Source organism: Ananas comosus, unplaced genomic scaffold (assembly GCF_001540865.1).
Source record: "Ananas comosus cultivar F153 unplaced genomic scaffold, ASM154086v1, whole genome shotgun sequence".
In the NCBI taxonomy this organism is placed as follows: Eukaryota; Viridiplantae; Streptophyta; class Magnoliopsida; order Poales; family Bromeliaceae; genus Ananas; species Ananas comosus.
Window position 1 is genome coordinate 9,748 of NW_017893425.1, and position 9,522 is coordinate 19,269.

Consider the following 9,522-nt stretch of genomic DNA (forward strand, 5'->3'; position numbering starts at 1 on the left):
TTCCTTGGTCTAAAAGGAAACTTCAGAGGTAAGCTTTGATAGCAACAATGGTGGATTGCTAAGGAATGATTTGTAGACTCTAAAATTGGATTTAGAGAAACCCTTAAGTGCTAAATAGATGCTATTTGCTTGAACCATGAATCAATTTGGTGATTTCTTGCAATAGTAGCATGTTAGGGCTCAAAAAGGGGGTTTTGCTATATAAGGGGGTTTGATCTAAATTGAGCTTATATAAACCTAATTGTTAGGTATACGAACACGCTGGCGAAGTCGGTTCGGCGATACGACGAGGCTACGCGAAGATATTGAAGAAAATGCTGATTTCGGTACAGATTGCCGCAGCTCGCAGCGTAAGCTTTCAAAAATCACGAAACCGGAATCGTAGTATCGTGACATCACCTAAAGTCTTGGAGCTAAGAGAGTCGGGGGCACGAAGGGTCGCGTGGAGCTCTCGGTGGGTTTGACCTCACTACAAATGAGAAAATCTCATTTATGTGGATTTAAATATCGTAAAATGGAAAATTACGCATTTTCATGATAGATGCATTATTTGTGAAATTTAGAATGCTTGAAATGCTTATGTTATATACAATGCATTTTCGGACCTCTATGTAGTAGAGAGCTTGTATGTGAGACTTATGCATGGGTTTAGCATTCTAATTGGGACTTGGAATCATGCTCCATATAGTAGACATGACAAATGTAATATGCCTTGGACATAAATCTCATTTGGACATAGGAGAATACATTAGGCCATAAAGTGGCTTTGGACTTGAATAACTTGTGAGTTAGGGAGCTAATGTCGTAATGCGACATCGGGCTTGAGCTATGAATGAGCCTAGCAAAGTAATGCCATAGAGAGGCATTAGACTTGAATGATATGTGAATTGTATGTGCATGTTAATATTATGAGAATTATGCTAAGTTGGTAGTTGCATTGGAAAGTGTATGCATGTAGCATTATGAGAACTATGCTATGTTGATAGTTGCATACGGACGCATTGAAACCATATGTTAGTGGATAGATGCATGTTAATATTTATATGCATTGTGGAATACATGCTAGGTACATATTAGCAATGTGAGATCATGCTAGAGAGCATGCGTATTAACCTATTATTGATAGGGTAAGCTAATGTCATAAAGAGGCATTGGGCTTGGAATTGGTATATTAAGCTAATGTCATAAAGCGACATTGAGCTTGGGACATGTATGAACCTAGTAATTAATGCCATAAAGAGGCATGGAAATTGGAACATGCTTGGATATAGTAATGTTCTAGTGCCCTAAAAAGGCACTAGACTTAGTGAATGTTGGAACTTCACTTGGGGATATTAAACTAAACCTATGAGTTGCTAGTGATTATTTCTATGGTTGAGCCATGATGACCGGATTGTCGTGACCATGACTATGCTTGCTCGCTCGTGCGGTATTGAGAAGCCTACGAGGGCCTGGAGGGTTAGACTCATTCCTCGAGGAGGAATGCTGGAGCTACCACTGGCACTTAGGCGGCACAAGCCGGCACTCTGGAGTTAGCCTACACTACTTATGCTCGCTCGTGCGGTATTGAGAAGCCTACGGGGGCCTGGAGGGTTAGACTCATTCCTCGAGGGGTAATGCTGGAGCTACCACTGGCACTTAGGCGGCACAAGCCGGACTACACTTGTGTAGGTCCTAAAATAAGATTGAACAATGACATTAAATCGGTGTATGACAATCACTACTGATAGGCCTAGTAGTTGGTTTACTTGGACATGCTTTTAGCCTAGTATTGGACATTTAGACATATAATATACGTGATAGTATTACTTGTTGCATCATAGCATGCTTGGTAGCCATGATAGAACATAGTATGTAAGTATTGGCATATTGGATCAGGATAGAGTAGATGTACACCACGTTGACATCATGTATGCTTGTGGCATAGTAGAATAGCATTTCATTATATGCTTTTACTTTCCGCAGTTACTTTTCGTTACTCTCTTACCTGCTCATATTTTGGGCCTAGTAGTGCATTCGGCTATGGTCAGTAATTGCCTACTGGGAACTATAAATTATAGTTCTCACGCCCCCCCTGTTTTATGTTTTCTTTCATAGTCTTCCACCCCGGGAGAGGCTCGGAATTGCGGGAAAGGAATCGCCTCGAGTTAGCTATCGGGGAATTCGACGATAGGTGGTCTACCTCTCTTCTGAGTTTTGTATAGAGAGGTTGAGAGACTTGTACCGTTTTTGTAGAGACCACTCCCTATATGTAGCTTGAGACTTGTGATGTATGATTTTACGTTTTGCCTTAGTTGTTTAGTTTTCCTTGTTTCTACCTGTTGTTAGAACCTAGCTGTATACTTGCTCTGATATCTCTAGATACACTCTATTTATTGTTCATTTATTCGCTATTGTTGTAGACGCCTTATATGTGTAGACATATGGCGGGTCTGGGCACACACCGGGCGGGCCTAGGCCGGGTCCCGGGGCGTGACAGATTTATTTTGCTATCAGAGTCTAGGATTGAGTCTTAGTGGACCTAACAAACCTTAGGCCGGTTGGACTATAGGAAATAGGCTCATGAGAAACGAGGTCTATTTGATGAGCGAAAGTATTGTGATTGGGTATTGATATAACTCTAAAAAGTTAGAGTTTGATCGGAGTGTATAGCTTCTAACTTCGCAGAGGATTACGTTGGCGGCCGACAACGTAACATCGTGAGTTAGTAGTAAAGGACACTTCATTACTTTCGCATGATTTGGGTATTGGTTAGTTGAGCGGGGCTGCGTTAGCATGGGTTGTTTTCACCCGTGCTTGTTATGTTTGCTGCAGCTTGTGACGTCGGCGACAGACACGATGGCAGCCGAGGCAACCGAGCCGGGGAAGCCTGCATCCCCCCGATCTGGCGAGATTCGGGAGTTGAGGGAACAGATGGCCACTTTAGTTGGCGTGGTGAAGTGACAGACGAGTGTGGTGCTACTTCAGGCCGAAGCTTTACGCCGACAGGACGAGGGAATCAGGCGTTTGGAAAGCCTATTGAACCAACAGACGGCTGACTTTGGAAAGCCCCAGGAGGGTTTGGATCAAGCCTTACCCGCGGGGAAAGGCATGAAGGTTACCGGCGTGGCAAAGGAGACCACCAAGAGCGATATATTGCATGTCGGCGAGTCGTCGAGGAAGGTAAAGAAGAACCGATTTCGAGGACGCGGTTCTTTCGCCGGGAGAAGGCCGCCAAGACATCCCAAGAGCCGGAGCCAGTCGTGAGGACGTGGCTCATCTGCACTGCATGGAGGATCTGATCGTCGCCAGGCTCCGAGCTGCGTGATCTGCGGTGGTCGTCATTACCCGCGGCAGTGCTCGCAGAGTCGGGGCGTGACACCTGGTAACCCGCTAGAGAAGTCAAACCGGCGAGATGATCAAACTAAGTTTCGGGCGCGGGTTGCGAATCGGAGCGGTCGCCCGGATCCGAAACCCGTTAACCCACTATCTCGGTCAGACAGGGTACGGTGGTCAACGCATGTTTCGGGCGCCCGGAAATTTTCGGTCAACCGAAAACTGCCGTTCGAAAAACATAAAATATTTCCAGCCAAAAGCAAAATAACATTCAAAGAAAACTCAGGCATTTAAATCAATCATTCCTAATTCTCTTCTAAGTTGAGTGAATCTATCCTCACTAAGTGGTTTAGTAAAAATGTCCGCTAATTGATTATGAGTGTCCACAAATTCTATAGTGACATCTCCTTTTTGAATATGATTTCTAATAAAATGATGTCTAATTTCAATGTGTTTAGTTCTAGAATGTTGAATAGGATTTCTAGATATATTGATGGCACTAGTATTATCACATTTGATTGAAACTTGTTTTTGATGCACTCCAAAGTCCTCAAGGGTTTGTTTCATCCATAAAACTTGTGCACAACAACAACCCGCCGCGATATACTCGGCTTCGGCGATTGAAAGTGCAACCGAATTTTGCTTTTTCGAAGACCATGAGACTAAGGAGTGACCAAGAAATTGACAAGTCCCACTCGTACTTTTCCGATCAACTTTGCATCCGGCAAAGTCGGCATCCGAAAAGCCAATAAGATTAAAATTAGTGCTTTTAGGATACCATAATCCTAAGTTGAGAGTCCCCTTAACATATCTAAGAATTCTCTTTACGGCCACTAGGTGTGACTCCTTAGGTTGAGCTTGAAACCGAGCACACAACCAAACACTAAACATAATGTCCGGCCTACTTGCGGTAAGATAAAGTAAACTGCCAATCATACCTTGGTAGATATCATGTGGTAGCAAATATTTATGCTCATTTACTTGTCGTATTTCTCGCTTTATCTATCTATATGCACTTACCCTCTTTTGTTCAGCTTTTGGGCCTAGTGGCGTAATGCACTGAAGTCGGTAATTGCCCACTGAAAACTATTATTTAATAGTTCTCACGCCCCTATTTTATGATTTCTTTCAGAGCCTTCGGCACCGGCGGAGGCACGGGATCGCGGCAAGGGAGTCGCGTAGCTAGCTAGCGGGGAGCTCGTTTTTGCTCTTAGATAGAGACCACCTATGTACCTTATTTAGCTCTTGTATTCGGATTTTCAGATGTACTACTTTATATTTTTACATAATGGATTTAGCTTTATGTTCCTTTTCCTTTTGTAGCTTCGAGATACACTTTGCTTTGATACATCTAGATGTTCTCCTTCTTATTGCCTTATTTATCGTTTTGTTTTAGACGCCTTGTATGTTTAGACATATGGCGGGTCTGGGCACGTGCCGGGCGGGCTTGCGCTCGGTCCCGCGGCGTGACAGATTAATTTGGTATCAGAGCCTAGAGTTGAGTCTTAGTAGACCTAGCAAACCTTAGGCTGGTTGGACAATAGAAAATAGGCTCGTGAGAGACGAGGTCTATTCGACTTGTGAACAAAAGTATCATGATTGGGTATCTTGATAACTCTAAAAAGTTAGTGTTGAATCGAAGTGTATGGCTTCTAACTTCGCGAAGGATTACGTTGGCGGCCGACAACGTAACATCGGGAGTTAGTAGTGAAGCTTACTTCCTTACTTTCGCCTGATTTGGGTATTATCTTTTGAGCAGGGACTCGATAGCATGGGTTACTAACTTACGCTTTTATGATGTTGTAGTGACGATGCCGATTACACGCTCCCAATCTGTCGAAGCGTATAATGCGGCAAACTTGGAGGAGGTTGAGACCTCCGCTACCTCTGGATCTGGCGAGGTCCGTGAGTTGATGGGCCAGCTTGCGGCCCTCACTGATATGGTGGCACAGCAGACGGAGGCAGCGCGCCGACAGGAGGCGCGGATGAAGCGCTTGGAGGACCTTCTGATGCAGCAGGCGGCAGCTTCCAAGGAGACTCAGGCCTCTACACCGCCAGCACCAGTTGTGGATGTTGCGCCGAGAACGCCGTCCCCCGTGCCCAGTTCTTCGCGTGCGGCGCTTGTGGCCGCACCCCAGGAGGAGGCTTTGGCGGCACCACCTATCCAGGTGCCCCCGGTTGGAGCAGCATTCCCTACCTTGGTCGAGGGAGCGGAGCAGGACCGACTCATGGAGCGCCTCAACGAGTTCAGGAGGTGTAGTCCTCGGGTCTTCGATGGAGAGAAGGTCGACCATTGGATCATGGAAAAGTGGTTGATGTATATGGAGAAGCTCTTCGGCGACACCTTCGTGGAAGAGAGAGATCGAGTTTGGCTCGCCACTCATCACCTAGACGGCGAGGCCTATCGCTGGTGGTTGGATCTTCAGGAGAACCCCAGCACCGACTTGGCGGCCATTACTTGGAAGAAGTTCAAGGAGCTTCTGTTGGCGCACTACTTCCCAACCAATGTCAAGAGGAAGATGGAGCAGGACTTTCGCAACTTGCGCCAAGGAGACCGGACTGTAGCCGAGTACGAGAGGGAGTTTTCTCGGCTTCTACACTGCTTGCCTTTCGTTGTGCGGGACGACGAGGACAAGGCACGCATTTTCGAGCGAGGGTTGCGGCCGTCGATCTTCCGATTTGTGCAATCCTCTAACCTCCAAAGCTACCAGGAAGTGGTGGATCGCACGCTCATCGTGAAGAGCGACGCGGCTGATGTCCAGGAGCGGTGAGAGGCGAAGGACAAGGATAAGGCCAAGAGGCCTGCGGCTGAGTGTGCGAGCCAGACGCACTCTAGGAGGCCGCCTAAGCATCCTAGGAGCCAGCAGCGTGGATGTGGCTCAGCAGCGCAGCGAGGAGGTTCTGACCGTCGCCAGCCTTCCCCGTGTGTGATCTGCGGTGGTCCTCATTACCTACCGTAGTGTCCGCAGCGGGCGAGCAGGTGCTTCCAGTGTGGCCAGGAGGGCCACGTTCGGACTGAGTGCCCGAGAGGTTCGTCACCGGCACTGTCGACTGCATCGGCACCGGCTCTACCAGCCGCTAGCCACGGGACTCCATCAACACAGTTCCAGCCTGGGCGGCCACCCGTCCAACGTCAGCGCGAGGGATCTCGTCAGGCCCCGAGTGGGCATATGTATGCCGCTCAGACTGAGGAAGCGGCAGCAGCCGAGGATGTGGTTGCAGGTATCATTTTACTTGATGGCATTAGAGTTTGTGCATTATTTGATACCGGTGCATCACATTCATTTATTGATCAGCTGTTTGCCGAGTTGCATGGCATCCTAGTGGTTTCCTTGTTGCATCCGGAACGTGTAGTTGTTCCCGACCACTCTTTGGATATTAGAAAGTATTGCCCTTGTTGCCTTGTGTGGGTAGCAGAGTGGATTATGCCCGTGGACTTGCTAGCTTTGCGCAAGCTAGGGGATTTCGATGTGGTCTTGGGTATGGATTGGTTGACCAAGTACTATGCCACAATCGATTGTAAGAATCGCGCAGTTACCTTTAGAGAACGGGGGCAGATTGAGGTTGTGTTTAGAGGATGCCGGAGTTCGCTTTTTGCGATGACGATCAGCTCGTCTCGAGCTAGGCAGTTTGTCACGTCCCGTTATCGCCAATTTGGTAGATCCGGGCCCGCGCACAGACGCCGAACGAACAGCACCTCCTCTGTTCGCCCAAGGCTCAACAACAACGAGTACATGTATAAAGAAATAAATAATTCCCAGGATCACATTTCCATATACATGGCTTGCACGAAGGCAAGCAACAACCACAAGTGATAGTAAACTAACTGTATAATGAAATTCACTGTAATTTAAAATTTTACACAACTGAACTTGTAACTGAAATATTTAGTTATATACATGCTTTTTATACATTCATTTACATGTCTCTGTACATCAAAATGGATGATACATGAACTCAAAATGGTAATTGCTAAACTCTGGTGTCAGCTAGCTAAGCTGCAGGGCCCTTGCCACGATCCTCGGCCTCAAAACTCGCACTGGAACCTGTATGGTTAGTGGTGTGAGAACTACAAGAAAGTTCCCAGTGGGTTCGGCTGCCGACTTCGCCGACTCACCCACTAGGTCTACTCAGGCATATGTAGGCAAGAAAAGTAAGCAGATAGTAACCAACTATAACATGTAACTACTACAATGCCTGTACAAAGCTGAAAGAAGTAACAGATATAAAAACTGTAAATATGCATGCATGCTTTTCATTAACTTTACCCAATCTTTTGGTTAACCCTCTGGTTAACAGCTGGACAAGTACGTTAGTCCTGGGGCAAGTACGTTAGCCCATAAATTTACCCAATTCAGTGGTTAACCCTTTGGTTAACAATAACTCACCAACGAAATCCCTCACGGGCCCTAAGCTGCCTCCCGATGGGACCGTCTGTCGGACAAGTACGTTAGTCCTGGGGCAAGTACGTTAGCCCAACAAGTGACTACTCCGGAGCTCACTGCCTGGGGGGAGCGACCACCACCAAGCTAAGAAAACAGACTATGTGAGTAAGATCTGATCCCCCTTTAGAGGATTCAACTGACAACAATGTCACAATTTAACTCTAACTAGTTCTTTATACTAGTTTCATAATTGCATTTCTCGATGCTAACCAAATCTCTAGTCATGATGTCACCAAGTTTACTATTGTCTTGGTCCTTTACAGTTTCATACATTCATAGGGTTCTATGTCCACATTCTAATGTTCATATGTTCTTACTATCAATAAGAATTCACACGTTCAATATCACTTGCATAATGCCAATGCCCATACCCTATAATGCATGAATACAGAAGTAAATATGCTCAATGAATAGCATAGACATAAAAGGTGATTCAAAGACTTCGGATAGCACCACCCACCTGTAGTGGTGTCAATCAACTAGAATCCACGTCTCGGAAAGCGTCGACGACTATCTCTCGCGACTCCGTGCAAATAGGACTAGAGCGGTCTCTACCGTAATTAGCGTGTCGTCGACCTGTCGGAAAGTCAATTTAGACTCTTGGGCATGTTTACTTTTCACTTATAAAGGATTAGAAAAGATTAAACTAGAGTCATTACTCATAATTGACAAGTTAGCATTTCAATGCTATATAAAGCGGCAACTATAGCCGAAAACCTTCTTTTGGCGATATCTTTGCGTAGGTTCGTCGGATTGCCGAACCGACTTCGCCAACGCGTTTCTTTTACCCTCAATTTGGTTTACACGCGGTCAATTTCGCATTAGGACTCTTATTTTGCAAAAGTGCATTGTCGGGGTCAAAATCAAACTATCGAGCAATTCAACTTTTATTTCATTCCATCTCTCTTTCTTTTCTTTCTTTTCTTTCTTCTCTTTCCTTCTTTCTTTCTTTCTTTCCTTTCTTTCTTTCTTTTCGTTTCTTCTCTTGCTGCCCCTGCAGGGCAGCTGCTGCTGCTGTCACTGTTGCCACTGCTGCTGCTGCTGCTAGCTGCAGCTGCTCCTGTTGCACTGCTGCTGCTGCTGGCGCATGCTGCTGCTGCTGCTGCTGGCAGCAGCTGGCTGAGCTGCTGCTGCTAATGCTGCTTGCTGCTGCTGCTGATGCTGCTTGCTGCTGCTGCTACTCTAGCAGCTGCTGCTGTTGACAGCCTAGCAGCAGCTTGGCTAAGCTGCTGCTGATGCTGAAGTTACTGCTGCAGCAGGGAGAGAGATGAGAGGGAGAAAGAGAGAGCAAAGAGAGAAAGAGAGGAAAATTTCTTACTTTTCTTTTCTTTTTCTCCTTCTTCATCAGCTTCTTCTTCTCTTCTTTTCTCCTTCTCTCTCTTTATACGTATGCTCGCTGAGGAGAGGGTGCAGAGGGGATAAGGATGGAGGGTATTACATGGCTGCAGGTTAGTGGAATTCCACTAACTGGTTCAATTTACCAAAATGCCCTTCGACTTAATCCGTTTAGCGACACGGATCAAATACCTTCCGTAAGCCCTTCCGACAGTCCGATTGAGCTCAAATTTGGCAGGAATGATCGTTTTTACTTAACAAGTCCACTGAAATTTTAACATTTCAGTTTCGACCCCGTTTGGTCACTGCGAACTGTCCCGAACTGTAATCTTTATCCGATAACTTCCAAATGCTATTTCTCTCTCTACAGGTGTCAGAATAATCTGAAACTTTAAATCTAGCCTCATACAAATATTCCTCACATCTC

General features: G+C 46.1%; 1 long non-coding RNA gene across 2 annotated transcripts; it reads right to left on the bottom strand.

The window, feature by feature from the left end:
• Window positions 1–7,299: 7,299 nt before the first annotated feature.
• LOC109706026 lies at window positions 7,300–9,135 on the bottom strand. 2 transcript variants are annotated; one of them, XR_002215017.1, is made up of 3 exons: window positions 9,079–9,135; window positions 8,221–8,336; window positions 7,300–7,361 (listed from the first exon to the last, which is right to left on the bottom strand). It is a non-coding gene; the product is annotated as an uncharacterized LOC109706026 (long non-coding RNA). The 2 variants fall into 2 exon arrangements; XR_002215016.1 differs by lacking the exon at window positions 9,079–9,135 and adding an exon at window positions 8,420–8,683.
• Window positions 9,136–9,522: the final 387 nt, after the last annotated feature.